At 57.0% G+C, this 23,381-nt stretch overlaps 1 protein-coding gene across 50 annotated transcripts in view; it reads right to left on the bottom strand.

Annotated features, from left to right (window-relative positions):
- The window catches only part of CELF4 (CUGBP Elav-like family member 4), a 288,774-nt gene that overhangs the window by 69,179 nt on the left and 196,214 nt on the right, over nt 1-23,381 (bottom strand). The window lies entirely within an intron of this gene.

The following is a 23,381-nucleotide window of genomic DNA, read 5'->3' as shown; positions in this document are numbered from 1 at the left end:
GACCCACGTCAGTGCCTCTATCGGGCCACTAGGGGTCTCTGAACTCCAGGCATCGCGGCTCCGCTCAGCGCCGGTCTGATTCCTCCCTGCTGCCTGCCGGAGGAAGCGGGGTGGGCTCGCCAGCCGAGGCCCCAAGATATTCCAGACAATAAAAATGGAAGGAATCATGCAAATGGAACCCTACGTTATGTCTTTTCCAGTGCTTTCGCCTGTCCAGCACCTTCTTAGCCCTCACTGCATTTTCATTTCTCACATAAACACACCCAGACAGGCAGACCGGGCAGGGACTGACCCCCCCATTTCATAGATGGAGATGCTGAGGCAGAGCCACCCCGCGGCCAGATGAGCCCAGGACGCAGAGTTAGCCAGGGCTGTTTCTAGGCTCCCGGGCTGCACCAGGTGACTCTGTCGCCTGTTCCCCTCGTGTGCCGAGGCTGGACCAGCCAGTGACAAGCGTCCTCCGGCCTTCTGGTCTAGGATTCGAAGTGAGTTGTGGCTGCGTCAAGACAAGTGGGTGGGGGAGTGTGGGTGCCCATGACTCAGCAAGGTGAGGACAAGGCCAGGGGAAGGGCAGAGCCACCACGAGGAAGGACAGAGAGGCGGGAGGCAGGGCACAGAGCAGAGGACATGAGACACAGGTGGCCTGTGCAGGGGCAAGACAGGACTCTGCGGGCCAGCCCACCGAGATGGGGTCAGAGCATCACGTTTGCCACGGGACTTGGCACGCCTTACGGAGTTGAGGGGGAGAAAGCTACTTTGTATGTAAGCTCCGCCAGAGAGGAGACTATGGTGTTACAGAAAAGCTCCAATCACAGGGAGCAGGAAGAGGGACGTAATGAAGTTCCTGGCTTCGTTTAGGGGGTCCTGGACTCCCTGCTCCATGCACAGCCTCCTCTGCAGATCTTGAGCAAAGGGCGCAGAAGGCCAAGCAGGCTTCTGGCTCTGGGGGAAGGGCTCCAGGAGGGAGCCAGGGCCCTCCTGGTTCCCCATCCAGTGCCTTTTGGGACTCAGTATCCAAACCTTTTCTAGAATGTCCCTTCTTTCTGGAATACCCCTATATTAAACAGGGCCAGTGGACTCTGCCTGTGCATGGAGGCTTCTGCCTCAGGGGCACCCCATTCCCAGGTAGCCAGCCTGTCCCCCTACGTGGGCATTCAAGAATACTCTGTCCCAGGCTCATGGACGTAGGGCGAATTTCCAGCCCTTCCAGCCCCCAGCCCCACCCCAGCCCTCCCTGACCTCCTCCATGACTCAGCGATAGGCTCTGATTTCTGGGCTTCCTGGCAACAGCCCCTTCCTGGTCCAGGGGCTCATCTGACTTCCCGCCCTCCCCCAGCCATGGGCTAGGCACCCACGGGGGTGTTCCACACAGACAGGTGGACTGGAGCTGAGCTGCCTCCCAGGGACCTGTGGCTTCTGGGGTCATTTTTCATGTTTTATTATGATCTAGGGATGGTCAGCAACCAGACAGCCTTCGCGGGGCTGTCGAAGAGGTGCCAGTCTTGATGGAGAGATAAAATACGGCCCGGTGCTTTCTTAATTCTCAGCAGAAATAAAGTGTCAGGCTCCGCTGGGAAGATTTCTCAGCTGGAGCAGGTTCTGTACAGATGCCTGGGGTCTGGAGGGAGATCTCCCTCGGCCAGTGTCTCCTGTCCCTGTTCCAGACTCCAGCCCTGTTCAGCCTCACCAAGGCCTGGTTCTGCCCTGAGGAGGGGGAATGGACAACGTGAGCCTTTCCTGGGGAGAGGAGGCTGTGCCGGGCAGCAGAGATGGTGGTGAGGAAGGGAACAGTGAGAGGTGATGGGTAGGATGGGGGAGGGGCACTGCACCTTGTCCTTCTTCTAACTTTGCCCCCTCAGACCCTGGCCTCTAGGAGCCGCTGGCCACACGGCCCCAGGCTGTCTCTTACAGGTGAATATCATGCTTCAAGGACACTGGAGCCTGCTTCTTGGGGCCTTTTCTCTCCCATGTCTGTTGCTCCTCTCTCCAGGCATCTCCCTCGGTCTTTGTATTATCTTTCCAGGAGGGCGTAGGGCTGGGAGCTGGTGGGACCTAGGCTGGCGTGCAGGTGCCCCCCTTGCTGATTCTCTTTCTGAGGTATTGTCTGTGTCCCTCTATGACCTTCCACCTGGGTTGTGCCTTTGCACGCCTGCAGCAGGGAGTGGGAGGGCAGGGAGCGGGTGGCAACTCAGGGCTGCCCCCCTGGGTCAGGAACAGCTCCCTGAAGGCATCCTGAAGTCTTCTGGGGTCAGTCCTTCGGGGACATCACCAACTCTTACTGTGTTTCTGCTTCCAGCTCAGGTCCTATCACGGGGAGTGAGTGGTTGTGGCCCAGGTTTTGGGGTCCTCCCTGTCGCTATTGCAGCAGAGGGCTGGTGGTGGCTTCTTCTGCCAGTTCTGCCTCCCCTCCCCCTCCCCATCTCTGCCACTTTTTGCATCAACACATATCCATGCATTAAACAAGACATTCCATTAATTTCTTCATCATCATAACTTAAGCTGGGACATACCCTTTAAATATTCATTCAGCTATGAAAACTGGGCATTAAAATTTTAATAATGTCAAGCTCATTTGAACCAGCCTCCTTGGGGACGATTACGATACAATTAGAATAAATACGATGATTGAGCCGGTCCAAAGGCTTCACCTGTCTGTCCAACGTGGCTTCTTGCAGAGAGAGAGGTCTGTGGCCAGTGAGCAGGCAGACAGATTGACAGACAGGCCAGCCTGGCTCTTTCTTGACTCCCCCTCCCCTTCCCATATGCCCTCCTTTGCATTTGGGTTCTCTGTCAGCTCTACCATCCCACAGGTGTCTACGGCTCTCTGCCGCCCCCTAAGGGCTAGGGGACAGCATCTGGGAAGATGGCCCTGAGTAACCCCCAGTTCCAGATACCGGCCTTTTCTTGTCCTCCCAGGTGCAACCTGGACTGGACTCCTGGGCTGGTTCCCGTAGGAAGGCCAATTTCCTGACCATGTGTCTCCTCTTCCCTGCCCCACAAGGGCTCCCTGAGGCTGGAATGAGCAACCTACCAGAGCAGGGCCAGCCTGCAGAGGGGGCCACAGGTCCCTTAGTGCCCAGATGTGTTCTGCCACCAAACTAGGAAGGGACTGACTTCACCCAGCTCCCCTCCCCCTGCAACTGTCTTCCTGAGAGCTGACATGGAGGTTGGGGACTGGAGCTGAGCCCCTTGGCCCCTCACTCCTTAAGCCAGTCCTAGCAAGAGCCCTGAGGACAGCCACTCATGAACTTGCTCTGGCTTCCCTTGGGACAGCCCTCACACCAGCAGGATCCTTAAAGCCCTCCACCTGCCTTCTCAGGCACCTGAGCCCTCTGCTTCACACCAGGCCCCCAGGCAGGTGACCCAGAGCTGTTTCAGAAATAAAAAGACCTGGAAAGTTCTCTGTCACTCCTCACTAGCCATCCTCAACAACCCTCCTCTATCAAGAAGACTTCACTGGTGATCTCTTGGCTCCCTTGGTCACACATGACCTTGTACTACTTTGTGCGCTCTCTCTCTCCTCTTGTAGCATGTGTGTGTATGAGTATGTGTGCGTGTGTATGTGTGTGTGACAAACTGAAATGGGCACTTATTCCTCAAGCAAGAGCAGGGACCCAGTTTCCTACCCACAGACCCCCTAGACACTAACTCAGGACTAGGCTCCCCTGGAGAGAAAGAGAGAGAGTGAGTGTGTGTGTGTACGCACGCACGTGCACGTGTGCATACATGTTTGAGTAGTACTTGGAGGACATTACAGACATCTTCAAAGAATTCATTTCAGCGGGAGACTGGGAATAAACAAGATAAAGGAGGAAACTAGCGTAGTTCGTTCTGTTTTGTAGCTTCTCCATAAACCTCATCCTCCATGTTGCTTTCCAGTCTGTGACCCAGAAATGGCCTTGGAAGATCTGGACTGAAGCCCCGCACAGGGCCAGGGTGGGCAGAGGATGGTTGGGGTCGCAGGGATGACTGTGGTGGCCTATAGGGATGGCCAGGGTGCTCTCCACCCAGCCCCTGAGTCCCCAAATGTAACTCCAGGGTGGATGTTCAAACCTCAGTGCTGAGTGAGGGTCCGTTCAGGCTCCACTAGTACGTGTGAGTACCTGCTGGCACCCAGCTCTCATGCTAACTGGAGGGGCTCACCTCTCCCCAAGCCATGGTGTAGTGTGGCAATGCCTATTTTTCTCTTGCTTTGTTCACTGAAGGTATCTCTTATCTCTCTCCCTTCCTACTACCTCCCTGACTCCTGTTCCTCATTAGTCCCCACTGTTTGCTCTCATCCCCTCAAAGAACCAACTTTTAGATTGTCTGCCCCCCAACCCAGCACATATCAGGGTCGTGGAAACAGGGAAGCAGTGGACCCTGAATGCTGGAGCCCACTGGGATATCTATACCCCAAGCCAACAGCATCATCGCTCTGGGAAGAGAGATACAATCAGCAAGGCTCCTTCTTGTTCAAAAAGCAAGGGGGAAAGCGTCATGAAAGCACAACTTATAAAATTTTTCCTTTTTTCCCTCAGTCTCTCTCTTTCTTGGCTTGTCATGGTCTTTTTTATTTGCTGTTTGACGTCGTTTTAAGTAAAAAGAAATATAAATTTTAAATTATTAGCCTAGATCCTACCATTCATCTTTATTTTGTGTGATGCCAGTTTTAAATGCAAATATCAGGACATTTAGCTCCTATGCAGAATCACCAAAATTACAGTTTGTTTTCTGTGGTTTGTGCCTGGAGGATGCCTTGAGCTGGCCAGAAGAGACAAATGCAAGCCAGATTCAGGAAGGCTGAGGAGGAAGACAGAGTCCTCTGAGGCATGGAGATCCGCACAGGAACCCAGATGCCCACCCTACAACAGTGTGGGGGAGCATCTTAGGCCTGAGGACTGCCGGGCTCTCCTTTCCACTGACCTCCCCCCCACATGTTGCTACCTCGCCTAGCCTAGAATGGCCCCTTGGAAGTCAAACTAGGCTTCACCTCCACCCAGGGGCCACCCACTGCCCCAACCCACAATAGATGGTCAACCCTAAAGTTGTTGCAAATCTTCTACCAAGACATGCTAGATGGGGGCAGAAGGCTTACCCTTGCTAAAACACGGCCTCTGTTGGCCAACCAGACATGCCACAGTGCTGTCAGCTTGGGTGTCCCTGGGGGAGTAGGCCTGACCCAAGCATCCCCTAACCAGCGCCCAGGCCACTGCTGGCCAGCCTAGAGGGCTGAGGGCTGGCTTGTGGGGCCCAGAATGTGCACGGATTGGGCAGACAGTGTGGGGGGGGGGGAACCTCGCATATGCCAGAGGCGGCAAGTCCCCTACACATTCCTTCCTCCCACAGATTTCATTGACTTGAGCCATAAGTACAAAGAGAAAATTTTAAGAATTTCAAGATGGCAACTGCAGAGCACTAAACCCCACGCATGTGACTCTTCTGAGCAAGGAGCCTCCGCGTCTGCATGGGCTGTGTGCCCATGGAGCTACCCTACAGACGATGCCTTCCTGGGTCCCCACCTCCCCGGAGTTCTCTCCATCGACCAACACTAGGCACCAGGCATTCTCTTGACCAGGAGGAGTTCTCAGCATTGCTCCTGCGACAGAAAGATCATGACTCGAAGATTTATGTTTTGAAGATGAACCTTGGGCAACTTTGGGAGAATAGACTGAGAATTCTCCGTCTTTGGTATAAAAGGCTGGGGATGAGAAAGCCACCACCCGATATGGACAGAGAAGAAAACTCAAGCGTGAGATCACAGGGACCTATGTGGCTGGCTCCCCAGCGATTCTGCCCTCTGCCCGGACCTGGCCTTTATGGCACTTAGCCAATAGTAATTCACAATTAATGAATGGAGAAATTGTTTGTTTAAAGCCCCAAGAAGGCAGATTCTGAATCCCATGTCCTGGTGGATTCCCAGGACTGTGCCTAGTAGGCTTTCAGGAACCACGGAATAAAAGAATGAGCCCCCACCCCATGGCTTCCACTGTCCCCTAGTGAAAAGGGATTGCAGGGGAATGGCAGAAGCAGTGCACATTATTTGCAGCTTCTTGTAAATATACTAACATTTTAATTATCTTCTTAATAAATCACATATGGTTCCTTACATACAGAGGGGTTAGAAACTCTAGGAATCCCTTCTGTCGTCACCATAATGTTCAGACTTAAGGACAGACACCCCAACAGTTAGTGTAGAGGGCAATTTGCCCTCACTGGAGACCTCTGACCTCAGTCCAGTCTCTGAGGTGCACCTGGCCAGACGAGGTGGTGGTGCCCATCCCAGGGCCTGGAGGGTCCTATACCCAGGCTGCCCCGTGGTTGTCTATGGGCAGCTCTAGCTGCCCTTTCTCCTGGCTACCTCTCACCCCTCCCTTAGGCCTCAGCTTCCCCCTGGGCCTTGCAACCTAAATGAGGTGTTCTTTCAAGCTTCCCATTCTTTCCTCCAATTGCCTCACCACAGCATTACTATCCCAAACTTGTCGACTTATTTGTTCAATGTCTGAAGGCCCACACCCATTTTGTCTTCCTGCTGAACACACAGAACCCTGCGCACGCCCCATCACCAGACTTGTTCCCTCTTGCCTCAGCCATGCCCCTGGGACAGGAGTGTCCAAAGGCCAGAGGTGGTCACCTGCTGGACAGCTCTGTTTCCGACCCAGAGGCCCTCCTCTCCAGCAAGGTGGGGCTGTGGTACCTTGGGGTGAGGGAGGGTTTGTTGAAGCTCCGATCCTCGATCCTCATTTAAAGAGACAGTGAGCACAGACCAGACAGAAGAACCCGGGGTTATTGTTAAAATATGCAAATCCATAGCCCATTGAAATGCAAACCCTCCAGATAAGATTTTTTAATAAATCTGGTTCTGCTCCCACTCCCCGCTCCGAGGAGGCCATCTGATGCTTGTTGGGTCAGGACACAAACCGGCATGTAGGTCCCGCTAGCTCTTCACCCCTCTTCTCATTTAGATCGCTCTGCTAGGGGCAGCCCTGGGTGGGGCTGGCTGCCAGCCCAGGCCCTCGGCCCAACCCTCGGCAAAGTATTTGAGGTCACTGCCAAGTCACCCACAGAGCTGCCTTTCCCTGTCTCTGTGCTGGTTACAAGGCCCCCCTTCCTTACTGTCACTCTCACCTCCTCTCATACCTGTCTAAGGAGTAGAGTCCTAAGCCCTGGTGACCTCTCCTCAGGGAGACTTCGGTGACTGGGTCCACACAGCCACTCTTGTCACTTTTTGAGCCATCGCCTCTGGACTCACTTTGCTGCTGTCACAAGTGGCCCTTAAGGGGACAAAGGGCAGGCAGATGACAAACAGCACAGACGCCTGACAACCTTGAGGACTCGGCTGTGACCCAGCCCAGGCCTGGGCCTGTTGGCTCTGGGTCAGGACATGATAGTATGCAGACCTGCGTGGGCTACTGCCATGCGCCTGGATGGGGACTGAGAGGCATCGGTGGTGGTGGCAGGTGACACTCGTCCTGTCCTTCCCAAGCTCCAGACCTCACGCCAATCACATGAGGTGGCTCATGTCCTCCAGTCTTCCAGAAGCCAAGCGAGCCGGATGAGCAAAGTCACAGGGTACCAGGGTATGGACCAGGGCTGGGCATTCAAGGGCAGAAAGCCTGGGTGAGCAGAGGAGACAGGGTGCCAGCAGGGTGCCAGGGAGTGGGAGGAAAGTCTGGGGCATGAGTGCACGGGCAGTCAGGCAGAATGAGGGGGACCCAGGGAGGGGCTGAGCTGGTGCTGTGGGCCCTGGTGTCCCCTGTCAGTCTCCAGCAGGGACAACAGAGCCCACCAGCCGCGTTCAGAAAGAATAAGCTTGCAGCGGCGTGCTCAGGGAAGTGGGAGTCTGGTCAGGAACGCTGAGAAGTGCCTGGTGAATGTTTAGATCAGAACCGGCCTGCGCCGTCTGGGTCCCCTCCCCATGTGTGGGAAGACAGAAGCAGCCCAGGGCTCATGCACAGGACGTACTTGATGGATGGGAGTAAAACTTCCCCAGCCTGGCTTTAATGCCGGGATCCAGACGGTCCCTTAGCCCCAGCCCCAGCCTGGCCTCGGGAGCGTTCCACTGGGGAGGGGGCGTGGGGGAGAAGACGGCTGGCTCCCAGCGGGAGACGTGGCTGGGGGCAGCGCACGCCCTCTCCGGGAGGGCGGCCGGAGGCGGCTGGCTGCCGCTCCAGGCATCCAGGGGTGGGGAGCGCCGAGCGCGCGGGGAGGAGGCGGGTGGGGCGCCGAGCCTCCGTCCCAGCAGCCCCCTGGGCGGCCGCGCAGCCTCCGTGGTCCCGCCCCCCCCCCAACAGGCGCTGGGCAGTTGCTATGCAACAGGCTGTTCTGCTCTCCGGCGCCCAGCGAACGACGAACAGCGGCCAGAGGACTGACGGAGCCTATTGGTGGGGCTGCCTCGGGCTGCCCCCTCTCCTTCGCTCGGCTTTCCTCCCTCTCTCCTATCCCCCTCCGAGCCTCCACCCTCTCCTTGCTCTCCGCAATCTAAGTTTACACAACGCTTTCCCCTCACTTGCACATGCAGGGCGGCGGCGGGGCCGGGGAGGGGGGGGGGGAGTTGGCACAAGCAAAGGAGGTGCCGTCCCCAGCCCCCGCCTCCGGGGGCCATCAGAGGTCTCTTCTGCGTGTTTCCAGGAGGGGGACCCCCTCACCGCCCTTCCACTGCAGTGGGGTCGGGGTTGGGGCCATGTGTGTGGGTAGATGTGGGTGGCTGTGGCAGGTAAGGCGGACAGGAGGATACAGGGAGAAATCGCGCAGATGGGCTAACATATTCCCTGCCTACCCGGCAGGGCTCCCTCAGGTCCACACAGCCAAGGGCCGCCGGTCTCTTTGTTTCTGAGCCCCGTGTCCACCTCACCTGCTCCCACCAACACGCCAGGGCTGCCTGGCAAGGGAGGGAGGACCCTTGCAATCCTAATTAAGATCTGCTGCTGTGGAACCCAAGCTTATTGCCTGAGTGGCCAGGCTGGGTCGCTAACCCTCTTCAGAGTTGGGGAGGGGGGCGAGTCTTTTTTTTTTTTTAACAGCAGTGGATAGATAATTTTGGAGGAAACAACTCCTGATTTAGTTGGGAGGCCTGGCTCTCAGTGCTAGCCATCTACTTGCTCATATGAGATGGGGCAGTCACTTGACTCCTAGAGGCCTAGCCCCCTTGATATCCTGGCAGGATTAATGTGATAGCTCAGGCGAAGCTCTCAGCAGAGGGCCTGGTATTCAGTAAGTGTTCAGTAAATGAACAACAGCTGTCTTCTCTCTCCTTTTACCTTCCTCTCCCAGCTCTTCCCCTTCTCCTCCTCTCATAGTGGGTATTTCCAACATTTTTAAGGGAGTACCTAACATTTAATTTCTTTTCCTTCCCATCTCCTATGCCCTGGGCTCTCTTTCGAACTCTACTGAACAGAAAAGATTGGACGGCCTTGGGGGAAGAGCTGGTGGGGGAGGGTGGGAGACCACGCTCTCCTGAGGCTTCAGCACCCTGAGCTCACTTGTGGCCCCCTTACCCTCTCAAAGTCTCTCCCCCACCTGCCCCAGGTCCTTCCTCTCTACCTGGCCTACCAGTACTTGAGCCTATCTTGAGGTTTATTTATTTATTTTTATTTATTACAAAAAAAAAAAAAAAATTAGTGATCATCACACCCAATGTGGGGCTTGAACTCACAACCCCAAGATCAAGAGTCACACGCTCTTCCAACTGAGCCAGCCAGGTGCCCCTGGAGCCTATTGCTTTGATGGACCACTAAGTTTGTTCTTCCATCCATCCATCCACTCATCCAGTGCTTAGTGAACGTCTCTGTAGGCCAGCCCCTGTTCTCTGGCACAAGGATGGCAAAGCAAACCTCAACGACATGGCCCTTCCCTCCAGAAGCTCACACCTGGTCTGCAAAAGGGCCTTGCTGAAATGGTGTTTAAGCCCTTCCCTTTCCTGTCCCCCAGCCGTGCACCACCCCTTCTGCCCTCAGTGCCGCGCTGCAGCATAACTGAGTCCCAAAATGCCCAGCCACGTGGCCCCATAGTTGGCGGGCACCAGCCACCCATTCACGTGGAATTCCCTTCCTCAGCTCTTCAGTAGCTGCTCCCACACTGCACTGGTGGGGGTTGGGGCTCCCTTCTGCAAGGGGTGTCCTAAATCCAAGCTAGTCAGCCCTAGTGATTATAGAGGACACATCTCCAGCCCTAACCGGCCTCCCTTTGTTTCCCCTCATCTGCTCTGATACCAGAGCTCCACCAGGCAAGTCAAGGCCGTGTTCCAAGGCTACCCTCAGCTGTGTAGAGCTCAGAACTGGTTTCTTCCACCAAAACATGCTCACAGCCCTCCCTTCACATCAGCTCACTGGTCCTTCCCCTGAGAGCTCACACCTCTCTAGGGCCCTTGGCCCTTGAGTTCTGGGCCTCAAGGGGCTCTCTCTGGCTGGATCTGATGTCTCCCAGGCCGCAGAGGAACCACTGCCTTTCTGATTTAGACTCTGAGACTCTTAAGCTGATTTGGCAGGACTGGGAAGGGGAGTGAGCACCCTGGCCCTGGAGGCTGGACAGAGCCCCTCACCTGTGTTATTCAAGGCCCACTTTCTTGTCTGTATTTCCCTTCAGCCTGCCCCTGAGCCAGGTACGAGTCCTCCCCCCCAACCCATCCTGCTCTAGGAGGTTGCTCTGGGACTGTGGACTGTGTTGCCAGGCTGAGTCCCCTCCATGACCAGGAGAGGAGTTCTGCCTTCCCCACCACCCTCTCCTGACCTGGGACCCCTCCTCCCCATCTCCCCACACTCAGTGGGAGGCCTGGAGAGTCAGTCCCCAGGCGAGTTACAGGAGAAAACAAAGCCTACACCAAGTAAATGACAAATCTAGAGGAAATTGCTCTTAATCCCCACACCACAGCCTGATGATGCCGGCCAAGCACAAGCCTGAGTCATCCTAGAAATGGCACCGACATTTGCTTTTTGGAATTTGTTTTGTCTCTGAGCTTTAGATTTAATCATTCTCTCTCTCTCTCTCTTTCTCCCCCTCCCTCCCTCTGCCCCTTGCTCTCCGTTTTCTAATATGAGGCTGCACCGCCAGCTCATCCAAGTCTGTTTTCCTGGCATTAATTAACACAGCTCTCCAGCCTCCAACAGGCTAAATGATGAATCAGGTTAAATTCCAGACAACAGCCGCACACCGCCATCAATTAGCCATCTCTGGGGCAGCTTCATTAATAAGCATCGATCATGGCCCTCCTCCCTGAACACGCCAGGGTCTCTGGGTCATAGAAAGTGCCCATGAGTGTGTCAGGCTTAGGTATGAGTGTGATGGTGTGTGTGTAAGGGCTGGAGAGCGTGAAGGGGGGTGGACAAGTGAATGGGTGTGCAAGAATGTGGATGTGTGAGAAGTGGGTGACTGGGAGTGAGAGGTACAGGTGTGAGGGGACTTGTATGTGTGTACAAGTAAGTGTATGCAGTGTGAGGGGCTGACTGTGGTGTGTACATAAGGTGTGTGATGCGTGTGTTGTGTGAGATGAGGTATATGTGGAGTCGGGTGTGTGTAGGGTGAGGGTATGTGAGGTGGGGTCCTGAAGTGCGTGGGTTTGTTCTCCATGCGGTGCTGGATCCCCCCACTGCCCCACCCCCAACCTGTCTCCACTGAGCCGCCTTCTGCTTCTCTTCCCAATTCCACACCTCTGTGGGTTCTCCCACATGCGGCTGGCCCCTTCCCCTCTCCTCTCTCTCCCATCTGAGACTTTCCCATCCCCTTCTCTTCAACTTGCACACTCCTGGAGACAACTCCAAATCCCCCACCACATCCCTACCCTCTTTCCCTGTCACATTCTAGATCCCCTTGTTCATTCTCCCTTGGCTGTCCCATAGGCACACGAGATCTCCAGCCCAAAGCCTGAGTCCCTCGGTGGGTTGTCTGGCTTTATGAATGTCATTGCCACCACCCATGGCCAGGCTCACACCCTCCAGCACCCTCGGATCCCTCAGGTTGGAATCTGACCCTATTTCAGGCACTACCTGGATTGTCCTGGATTTTCCCCTCATCCTGCCTGGTTCCATATTTTTTGCAGGAAGCAGGACACTTCATGAACCATGAACCGCCCAGGACCGTTTTGGGACTCCCCCAGCTCACAGGCTAATAAAGCCCACCTCCTCCAGGGGTAGAGGTCCCCCTCAGTCTCATGGCCACCCACGCCCACGCCTCCCCTGCATCCAGGTCACCCCCTGTGGTCCCTGGAGGCCATGCTCAGTGCGGGGGCTCCCCGCCGGACTGCGCCCCCTAACGGCTGCGTTTGCGGCAATGGCTAACGACCGGGGCGTTTTTCCTTTCCTCTCGGTTCTCCCCAGCGGGTTAGAGCGCGGCCGGCCCCTCCCTACCTCTCCCGCCGCGGGGGTCCCAGTCGGCCACACCTCATTGGGAAGCATTTTCGAAAGCCTGCTTGGGTAGAGGGGGGGTGCTGGAGTCACGCTCAGACGCTTGCGTGGGACGGTGTCCCCAGGGAGCCCGCGGGCCCTGGCGCGTGCACGCCCCTGGGGATGCACGTGGCCTCCCCAGGCGGCTACCAGCCGACCATCTCCTTAAAGGTTAATTAAGAATCTGAAGCCGGACGGCGTGGTGCGGCCGGTGACGGCGGATGCGGCGTCTCTCCAGACCATTAAACACTAATTAGGTTTGGAAAGTCTATCGAGCTCCCGAGATCTCCTCAAGGCAGGCGCTGGCCCCCGGGTGCCCTTCGAAATGCCAGAGCTGTCACCCCCGACGGCCGGGCCGCCCCGCCTGCCGGCCCCGCGACCCCAGGCTTCAGGCCGGGTCCCGCTTCATTTCTCTCCATCTCATTGTCTCCCCCGTGCCCCGGCCGCCCCACGCCCCCGTCCCGCTCTGCAGCTGGCTGGCCCGGGGTGTCGCGCGACGGCCTCTCTCCTGCGTCCCTTTCCGCGCGCCCCGAGTCTCGCCTCCGTCGCGGCCTCCGCGGCCGCGCCCCTACTGGAGCTTCTGTCCCCTTCCTCGCCCGGCTGCCGGCCTTTCCTGAGTCATCCTGGCCTTGGAGCCTCCCGGGTCTGAGCTCTGCCTCACCCTGACAAAGCGCCTGCTCCAGCAGCCTCTGGTCCCCAGACGCCTGCCTCTCTTTCCAGGCCGCTCTTCACGGGGCTCTAACTTCATTCCCTGCTGCCCGGTTCCACACGTGCAGTTGGGACATCTGCTCCCCACAGCATTCGTTCGTCCCCTCACTCAGTGAAAGGATTTTCACTCCCCTCTTGATTGAAACCCTGCCTCTGTCTCAGAGGACCCAAGGGGGAAATGCTTCCGTCTGGGGGCGCCTGCCCCCAGGCCAGGGCAAAAACGCAGGTGAGGGGTCGTTTTCCATCATCCCCACCCCCATCTTTAGCATAAGCAGCTATGTCACAGGGCGAAGGGATTTCCACCCAGTGACAGAAACATGCTCTTGTCTGAATCTAACCAGGAAGAAAGACAGATCGCTCCACCCACTCTCAGTCTCCCAGGCCACGGTGTGGAATTTTTGGTGTAGTTCTAGAAAGTTGTGAAGTGGAAATCAGTTTCTCTCCAATAGACCCTGCAAGGTGCAAGGGCTGTCTGTTATTCTACCTGACATCCCGCCCCCTCACCATGTTAATGCCAAGCCCAGCCGAGAGACTATCTCTGTGACCACCACCATGTCGTACAAACTGAAGAGGTTATGGCTTAACTCAAGGGATATCACTAGTGGTGAAATTCTGGGTGCCAGATTGGTGAGGCCGAAGGGGGAAGGTTGTGGGTGAGGTGGAAACTTCTCCTGGCTGCTCACACCACAGGCGATGGGCAGCCCCCTACGGCCCTTCTACACCAGGCCACGTGATGGCACGGGAAGAGGAGAGCTGGCTCTGCCATGACCAGCTGTGTGACCTTAACTCAGTCCCTTCACCTCTCTGTGCCCCAGTTTCACGGACTTGAAAGTGCAGGAGAGAATGATCTATCTTTACAGGGCAGGGCTGTGAGCAGGAAAAGCCACGCGGGCAATAGTGCCCAAGACCTGCCTTGACATAGGTTAATTTGCTTCCTTCCATCTTCCTCTTTGGACAGTGTCCGGCACATCTACTCCTTCGAGGAAGGCTGGAAAAGGAGATGAGCGGTGTCCTATCATTCGGGCCCATCCACTCACCTTGGCCCCAGCCCCCCAGTCCCCAACATCCTCTGACAGGCAGGGCTGAAGTGGGCCTGTGGGCACAGAAGCCTCAGCCCAATTGTACAAGCACAGAGTATTATGATTGCATTGATTTCCATCATAAATCATATTTCCTATCTTCTGCCTCTCTCTCCCACGTGCCCCAAGTTAAGCCTTGGTATTTTCTTTAGCTGCTGCCACTGTCGAGCCTGGAGATGATATTAGGATAATGATGATAAATTTTACCCTGCTGCCAAGCCACGTGTGGGGAGGGGGAGTGTTTGCCCCCTAAATGGATCCCTTTACTATGTCTGCTGGGTGTGGGGAGAGTGCTCATCTGGGCTGGGCTGGGAGTATCCTTGCAACTGGACACATGGACAAGTGTGTGCCTGTGCGTACAGTCATGTGTGTGTGAGGGCCTGGAAGTCTTCCCAGCATGTATTCTGTGTGGACACACGGTTATGCTCATACCAGTGAATGAACACATGGCAGCAAGCAAGGAGATGAGAAGGGTGCGGGAGAGGGAGGGAGGCGGTGGGTCGGCGGGGAGGTCTGTGCTGAGCTCCCCAAGGTGCAGCTACTCCTGGCCCTGGTGCACATTTCCTACCAAACCCCAGGCTTGGGAGACACAGTCTGCGCCCAGGCTGGGGCACCCATTCTGACCTCACAAATGCCGCATCTGCTTGGAGGCTGAAGCTGGTTTACAGCTGTCTGAGCTTTCGGGCTTATGCCCCTGCCAGTGGGGCGGGCTCAGCACTGGCCGAGCAAGTGGCAGAGATAGTGGGGCCCCAGGTGCAGCATGATAGCATTTCTCATGGGGCTCTGGGCTATGCTCCATGGGGTGAGAGGTCCCAGAGGAGAATCGAGGGCCAGCCTTAGAGCAGGAAGCAGATTCAGCAGGGAGTGGCCTTGTGGTTGATCATTCATTCATTCACTGGTCATTCATTCATGCATCCATTCAACAAGTATTCCTGAGCTGAGTTTCCTCTCCTGTTCCCCAGTCCCACACGCCTGAGAATGACCTCCGGCAGGAAGTGTCCCTCATCTTTTACACCAGGGCCTGCCAGATAGAGATCCTTGGGCAGAGGTCTGTCAGGGTTTCTCAGACACGGGATAATATCCATTTGGACCCACATTTTACGGTGGTGTCTGGGAGCTACTCTACAAGAGGTTAGAGCTGGGGTGGGGACATCACACTGTCTCCAAAGGGCTGGAAAGCAGTGGTTTGAGAGTACGTGGATATCACCCTGCTCCAGGAGTCAGCATGTAGCTGGAACATCTCCTGTCCAAAAAAGGCTCAGGTCACCTGTCCCCTGGGGTGTGAGCTCCTGCAGATCCCAGAGGCGCCATCTGTGTGCACAACCATTTAGGCTGCTTCTGCCTCGGATTGTGTGATGATGACGGAAAGTGCTCCAAGGAGCCAGAAAGGCTAAGGTTTCCATCACAGTTCTGCCTCCTAATGACTGTGTGACCTTAAACATGTTGCTGGACTTTGCTGAGCCTCAGTTTCCTCATCCACAGAAAAAGAAGCGATAACCCTTGCAGTCAAAGTTGTTACGAGTGTTATATTATTCACCTGAAGCTGCCAACAATACTCGCCTCCCAGCAGGCACCTGTTTCCTTGTTTCTCTAATGGATACCTGAGGCCAATGGGCTCAAGAATTCCTCCCGCAGGAAGTCTGCCCTGATTAATCCCTCACCTCTCCCACTGATCTGGGACTCGCTGCCAAGATGCACACATTCCCTTTGTTTGTGATCTACCCATAAATGTGTGTCTTCAGACGCATGGTCTGTGGCGTTCAGCGTGTGTGTGTGTGTGTGTGTGTGTGTGTCCCAGACTATGAGGATGAAGGGACATTTCTCCTCCTCCAACTCCCTCTACCCAGCCACCTAGAGCCATCCCTCCTTATGCTGTCCTTAGAAGGCTGTGGCCATTTGCACCCATACAGGAATTTGGGCAGTGCACACACACACACACACACACACACCCAGACCCAGATACAGGGGGTACATGACAACCTCTCTCCCTCCTCTCAAGTCCTTGTGCTCCCTGCCAGCACTCCTTGGGGGCCCTCAAAGACGGCAACCTTTTCTGAGTTGTCTTAGCTTGGAGAGCACAAGGGCTGGCCCCCTGACTGGCTCCAGGGTCAGTCTTCACCTGTTATAGAATAACCAACCTCTTGCTTTCTATGGCAAGAGAGTGTTTCCTTTGACCAATTTTCCCCATCCTTATTAGGAAGTCTATTGGATTGTAATATGATGGATTGTAGTATGAGCCCCAGCGTCCTCCCCCTGTGGGGTGCCCAGGGCAGATGTGTGTCAGTGTGAACATGCACACCAGCGGGGCTTGCCTGTGGAGCCAGCCCGGTTCTCACAAGGAGGGGGTCCTGAAATCATGTCAGCAGCACCTAGCCGGGCGAGCCTGAAACGGCACAGGATGACCACAGGGGAGGATGAGCGGTGTGCTGAAAACAGACCAAGAGCAGTCAGAGACACAGAGGAGATGTGCACTGCTATGCCTGGGCGGGCCTACAAACGGTGCTCTCCACCCTTATTTCCGGAAACTGTATTTGGTGAGAAGAGGTACAAAGGAGTATGAATGGGAATGGCAGTGTTTGTGTCCACATGTAATTGCTGGAGTTTTTCTGTGAGGCCCTGTGTGCAGATGGGTTGGGGCCACTGTGTCACAACCAGCACAATAGATGATTCTGGGTGTAAGGACCTGGGATGTCACTTCTGGGTGTGACATCTCGGAGGCTCCAAGAAGCCTGAAACCTCAGAGGGTGCAGTGCTCCAGACAACCACCAGATGGCGTCCGGGTGCAGTCTAAGGTTCTGAGCTGTGGGTTTTCTGGCTGGCTTTGTGTTCAGCCTCTAGGCCTGCCCTGGCCCAGGGTGGGTAGGGACACTGTGTGTATACAGGGGTGGTCAGGAAGGAACCGCCTGCCTGCTGGGCACCTGTGCATGTACACAGGGTGGCCAGTCTGTGCACATGGCATCTTCCTTCCTGCCATGACCCCCTGGGGTTGGCCCACACTGGGTACCCTGCAAGTCCTGGCTTTCCAGGGTTATGTGTGAGGAAAGGGGCTGGGTAGCTGTGTTGAAGCAGGTCCCATCCAGCATCCCCACTCCCCAGACTCTCACCTTTCCCTCCTGCCAGACTGCCTTTCGCTGTGGCAGGTCCCACCTTCCCTCCTTTACCCAGGATGTTCCCTCTGCTGAGACCAGCCCCTCTCCAGCCAAGCTCCTACCCATTCTTCAAAGACTTCAGTCTAAGACCGTCCTTCTCTGGGAAGCCCATCAGAATCTGCCCATTTCCCTCACCACCGGCTTTGTGCTCCTTCTCTGACCACCCACGGCCCAGGACTGTGTGCTAAGCCTGCACTGTTTAGCCACTCCCTATGGTTCACTCCTGAATCTTCCCAAGAGGCTGAGTCCTGCAAAGGCAGGGTCATGTGAGGATGGGATGGGCACTCCGGTAAAAGGCAGATCACTGGGCAGCACTTTTCCGACCTTGCCTGCCGCCCCCCCAGTGTCCCAGGGAGCCGGTGCCAGGACAGGCTGTAGGACTACACCCTGCAAACAGTCCCTGGGGCGGAGGACAAAGGACTTCCTGTAGCTGAGCCCTGGGGTAAGGGGCTTGGGGACAAAGAGGTAACAGGGACCACAGTGACTTCTGGGGGGCTGTTGTCAGACCCACTGGGGGGCTCTGCAGGGTCCAGGCAGGTATGGAAAGGCGGTGCTAGTGTAGTTGCCACAGGGGGAACTTCAGCTGGACTTGGGACAAAGCCGAGCTTGTGGGGACGGAGATGAGGAGAGCCTCTGGTGTGAGGCATGAGGGCCCTCTCCCTTGGAGTTAACAGGAGCCGTGATCCCCGTGTGCAACCTCACGGCTTTCTGGAGTCTCCACCGTGTCCTGCTCTCCCTGCACTAACCCCATGTTATCTGCCGGCACAGGGCTCTCTGAGACGTGAGCCGCTCGTGAACCTGAAGGCGGGAGCTGTCACCGTTCCCGCTTGACAGATGAGGGACGCGTGGCTGCGGCGGGGGACTCAGGCCAGCGTCCCGACAAGGGGCCCTGAGGCCACCTGGATTTCATCCCCAGGGATGCACACAGGAGTTGTGCCCCCCTTTCTGAAGCCACTGAGAAGGGAGTGTGCCCTCCCTGATTCCATCCGTGTTCACAGCCCACTTGAAACTCTTTCTGTTTGTCTGGAGTCCATACAAGCCCCTGTGGGCAGAATGTAGGACCCAGAGAAGGGGGAATTCCAGCAAGAGAGGGGAGGGGAGCCATGATCACGAGCCCTTCCGGAGACCCTAGGTGTCTCTCTCTCTCTGGTGGGGTTGGAGTCCCACGACTGGAGGCACCCCTTCCCCAAATGGAAGCTGCAAGAAAACAAGGAGGTTGGTTTTTGTTTATTTTGATTGTCTGCAAAAGATCCTAAAGGGGAGATAAATTTGGGGGGACAAGAGAGGGATGAAGTCAAGAGAGAGGAGGATAGGACGGAGGAAGCAAGAGGGAGAGTGAGATGCCAGGGAGCCAAGGCCAGAGCAAAGGGTAAAACAAGGGTTTGACTTGGAGGGACTGCTGCAGCCAGCCTCTCTGGGCCCCCCGCGGGGGCGGGGGGAGGGGTGAAGTGGGAGAGGGGGACACGGGCTCTCCTGGGGGCTGGCAGCAGCAGCCAGTGCCTGGCAGAGGCTCCACAGATGTTTACATTAACCCAGTGCTTGGGTCTGGGGGATGAGGGGCTGTTTGCTCCTCGGAGGGTGGCCTGGGGGATCTCTAGAAGGACTCCCTTGGGAAAAGCTGGCTCCTGGAAAGCTGAAGGGGAGGAAACCACATGGTGCCCCCCCACCCTCTCCCCCCACATCCTGCTGCTCCAGGCTGAAGGATAGATGGAAAGAGGCCCTAAGGAGGCTGGGAAGCCCTGAGACAGAAACGCAAGTAGCCCATCCTGAGGCCCCCGGCCCCTCTTGGACACCTGGGGACCCACGTTCTCCCCCAATCACCCAGCTACCTCCCTAAGTGCCAAGGCGGTCAAGACGGGCTCTGCCCCTCCCAGCACGTGCCTGACCGCTGCACCCCCAGGAGTTCTGTCCCAGTTCCTGGAGTGGCAGCTGGGCAGGTTATACACATTTAATTACTAGTAATTAAAAAACTGATTACTCTAAATGGTGCCTTCCTGGGGAGAGACATGCTGTGCCCGTCCTCCCGGCCTACCCCAAAGGCCACCTCTGGGGCGTGGAGCGGGGATGTCCCACAGTCATCTCCTAGGGAGGGTGGGGGACTAAGGGGCTCCCCTCCAGGCCAGAACAGCGCCTACTTCTCTGGCTGGCCCACCCAGTGCCTTGATGCCACACGGTGACCACATCTCCCTGCTGGGTGAGTCACAGGCACCCCCGTCTTCAGGTTCCCTTCCCAGTGCACATCCCTTGGGAAGGTGACACGCTCCGAATGTGGTTAAGTCAGAAGGAAAGCCCCTCTGTAGGGAGGCCCAGGGAAGACAGCGCTCTGGGCCCCTAGGGAGGAGGCCGAGGAGCCCAGAGTGAAGAACAGGTGTGCCTGCAGCCAGTTTCACACGTGGCATCCCGGGATTGACGGGCTGGTGTGGGACAGAGGGTCAGTGAGCACCCACGCCGTGCCAGGCACAATGGTTCCCTGTCCTGATGGACCGTCCATCCCGGGATGGCGGGTGGGGGTCACGGATCCAAGCAAACTGTGTACCAACGAGGGCAGGCCGTGAAGGGCTTGCAGAGGCAGGGATGGGGAAACAGTGCGAGCGTGGGTTGCCAGTTAAGTTAGGGCAGTGGGAGAAGGCCTCTCTGAGGACGTGACCCTGAGGGTATGCTCAGGGAGCCAGGGGGCAGGGGAAGGTGGGGAGGGCCCTTGACACAATGGGATCTGCTTGTGCAAAGTCATGAGGTAGGGCAGAGGGGTAGGGGTGAGGAGTTTCAGAAGGGCTGGGGTGGCTGTGGGGGGCAGAGCAGGCTTGGGCTGGACTAGGGAAGGGTCCCAGGACTCCACCCAGGGAGTCCTTATGACAGCAGCCCTGGGGAGTCACAGATGGACTTGAAGAAGCAGCACCTGGCCTGAGCTGGGAGGACCCAGGGGAGGGCAGGAGGGGAGAGGGTGCAGGGGGATGGGAGTGGTGTGGGCTGCCCAGAGGGAGGGGTTCCATGAGGTGGGGCAAAGCCTGAGGACAGGTCCTGAGGCTCTGAAGGTTATCTCAGGGGCTCTCTGGGCCTCCCACCAGATGCCGGATTCCCCGGGGCTGCACAGAAAGCTACAGGCTCTGAGGCATCTCAGGGAAGAGAAGGGGGAGCCCCAAACACTAGTGTGCACCAGACTCTCCAAAGTCTCCCTGCGACTCCACCCTTCCTACCCAAGTGGGCTCGTGACAGCGGCCACGCAGAGAAGATTGATCCCTGGCCTCACACACAAGATGCTGATGCACAGCTGTGCTCATCAATCAGAGGCCGTGAGGCCAATTAGTCATTTATTAATAAGGGGCTTGCAAGAGCCTCCCCTCCCCACGCCAGCCTCGCTGTGCCTGACTATCCACTTTTATCCTGGGAAGAGTCCTGGCACGCATCTCCCTGCTCCCTCCCCCTCATGGCAGGTCTCCTTCTTCCACAGAAAGGCCTGAAGCAGCCCTGCCCTGGCTGGAGGTTCCTCTCTGGCCCCGCCCACCTCACTCTCACCTGTGCACCCTCTGGGTGGTAGCCTCAGGCCCCACACCTGTCCTCCACCAGCTGGGGGTCGCCCTGGCTCCCCTGGGCTAGAAGGGCCAAGAAGGAAGTGTGAGGAGCCAACAGACCCCTGTCACTGAGCATCTGGGGGTGTGTGAGGGCAGGGGTCTGGCTCTGGGCTACAGTGGTGGGGGGTGGAGGAGCCAGCAGGGCCTGAGGGCTTCCTGGAGGGGGAAGGAGGGCAGGGAGCAGAGTCTGGTCAGTTGGCTGAGGCCTTTGGCCTGCAGGGCAGCAGCAAGGGTTGGTTCTGGGTCCTCAGGTCGGGGTTCAGGTCAGGAGGGGGCCTCCCCAAGGGCTCCCCTTGTCCCTTCTTTCAGCTGATTCTAGAGCCCCGACTCAGACAGGGGCCAGTCGGGTGGCTTGGGGTGCCCGGGAGAGAGACTGACTTCTGGGCGTGGTGGGGCAAGGGTACCCAAGGTTGGCGTGGTGTTTTTACCCCAGCCTGGCCTCCAGACCTCCCGCCCATCCCTGCCCCCTGCCCCTGTGCTCTGGGTCCTGAGGTCCTTTCTCTGCCTCCATCTACCTCTACCTTTGGCTCCCCTTTCTCTCCTCTGAACAGCTGTGCGGGGAGAGTATGGAAGTCGGTTGCCATCTGCCCCCTCTTAGGCTGTTTCCTCATCTCCTAACCAGGGCTGAGCCACCTTCACCTGGGCAAGGAAGGACTCAGAGGAGACCACACTTGACCAGCCCCGAAAATCATCAAAAATTGTCTCTTGCCGGATCCCTGCCCTCTCACCTGGCTTCTCTATATCTGCCTTCTTTCCCCACACGGAGCTCCTGCTCGGGCTCACTAGGGGTGCCCCCTAGGCGTGAGGGCTGTGTCGGGACCATCTCTGTCATCGCCCCCTGTGATCCCCACCACCCCGGCCTTGGGGTCACAGGGCCCAGGCAGGCTACACCTTCCCTTTCCCACCTGCCTGCATGAGCAGCTCACGGGAAGGACCGAGGCCTTCAGAAATCCTGGGCAAAACTCCCGCTCCGTGCCTTGGCCTTTGGGAACTCTCTCAGCAGACAAAACAATGTAGGGTCATTCCTCATCTCCCCCTTTCCCTTTGCTTTTCTTCTTCTTTACCCTCACACCCCTACTGAGGTAAGGCCCAGACCCTCCCTCTGCCAGGGGAAGAGAAGAGGGTGGTCACCCAGGGCTGCCTGGCTGCGGGAGGAGGCATCCCTGTAACTGTCCCAGCTGAGAACCGGGTGGTACTGGGCCTGGGGGGCAGGGTGTGCACTGTGGGAAAACCGCCCAGGCCAGGCTCACCTTGCGGACCAGTGCACCTCTCCCGCAACCCGCATGGCAGGGAAGTAACATGGTGTGAAGTGAGTCTAGGGCATGTGAAGAGAGCCTGGAGAAGAGCCGCACACCATTGTGGGGTTTATGAGAAGCAGGACAGAGAAGCTAGGCAGGGGCAGAAGGTAACACGCTGCATGGAAACCAAGTCAGAAAACTCGAGACCACGAGCGGGGTCTGCACTGCTTAATTTCCTGAGACGAATCTGGCCCTCCGTTCCTGAACCTGAGTCAAGGAGAGGAACCGACTTGTCCCTTCTCAGTCGGGGGGCGGGGGTGTCTGTGTAGGATCTAACAGAAGCAGGATCAAGGTGGTGGAGAAACTAGGTCAAGGTCAGAGGGCCCAGGCGGCCTGTCAGTGCAGAGATGCAGCTGCCTGTGGGGGCTGGGTCCTTTCTACGGCAGGTTTCTGGAGGAAGGAGGCAAGCTGCAGAGGACCTGAGGCTTAGGTTGAAGCAGGAGAGATGACAGTAGAGGCCTAAGGAGGACGTCCTCTTTTATCCAAAGACGTACCCATTTACCCCACAAGCACGTTTCGACCTTGAATGTTGACCAGCCTCTGTGTAAACTCCAAGGACGCACCTGGAATAAGACAGGCCCTGCCTGTAAATGAGTAATGCAGGCAGGAACGCTGAGGCCAAGGCCAAGGCTTGGGCCCGGCCCATTAGGGCCACAAAGCAGCAAGTGACGGAGGACCTGCTTGAGGACGGCTGGGACGGGTGATTCCAGAAGGACACACGGCAGTTCGCCAGGAGCGCAGGGCTGGGAAGGGCATTTGGGCAGAGGGACAGCTGGTGTGGAGGCTCACAGACAGGACACCCTGTGTGTGTGGAGTGGAGAGTGGGAGCCTGCACGGAGGAGGGGGTTTGCTGCCCAGAGATCACATCGCAAGAGCACAGGAGGGAGGAAGGGGGGTGGGGGTGGGGACCAGGTGAGAGGACCCGTCGCTGTGAGTGGACTTGCTTTTCCCAGGACACTCTGGCAGCATCCAGGAGGCAAGGAGCTGCCTGGCAAGGTGGTCCACAGAGGTCAGGTGGTGGCAGGCAGTGGGATTTAGAGGAGGGATATGCCAGAGGCTGGGCTGGGAGCAAGAACAGATAGAATTCAATGTCCATTTCAGTGGATGAGGGCTATTGGAAATATGGTCAGGCGCAGGGCAAGGGCGGGGGGTTGCCCGTGCACCGTCCCACCCCTGCCCCTCCAGACAGATGAGGACATGCCAATGTGCCTCCTGCAGCCAC

This window comes from Neovison vison, chromosome 3 (assembly GCF_020171115.1).
Source record: "Neovison vison isolate M4711 chromosome 3, ASM_NN_V1, whole genome shotgun sequence".
NCBI classification, from domain to species: domain Eukaryota; kingdom Metazoa; phylum Chordata; class Mammalia; order Carnivora; family Mustelidae; genus Neogale; species Neogale vison.
This window is presented reverse-complemented; position numbering and strand designations above follow the sequence as displayed.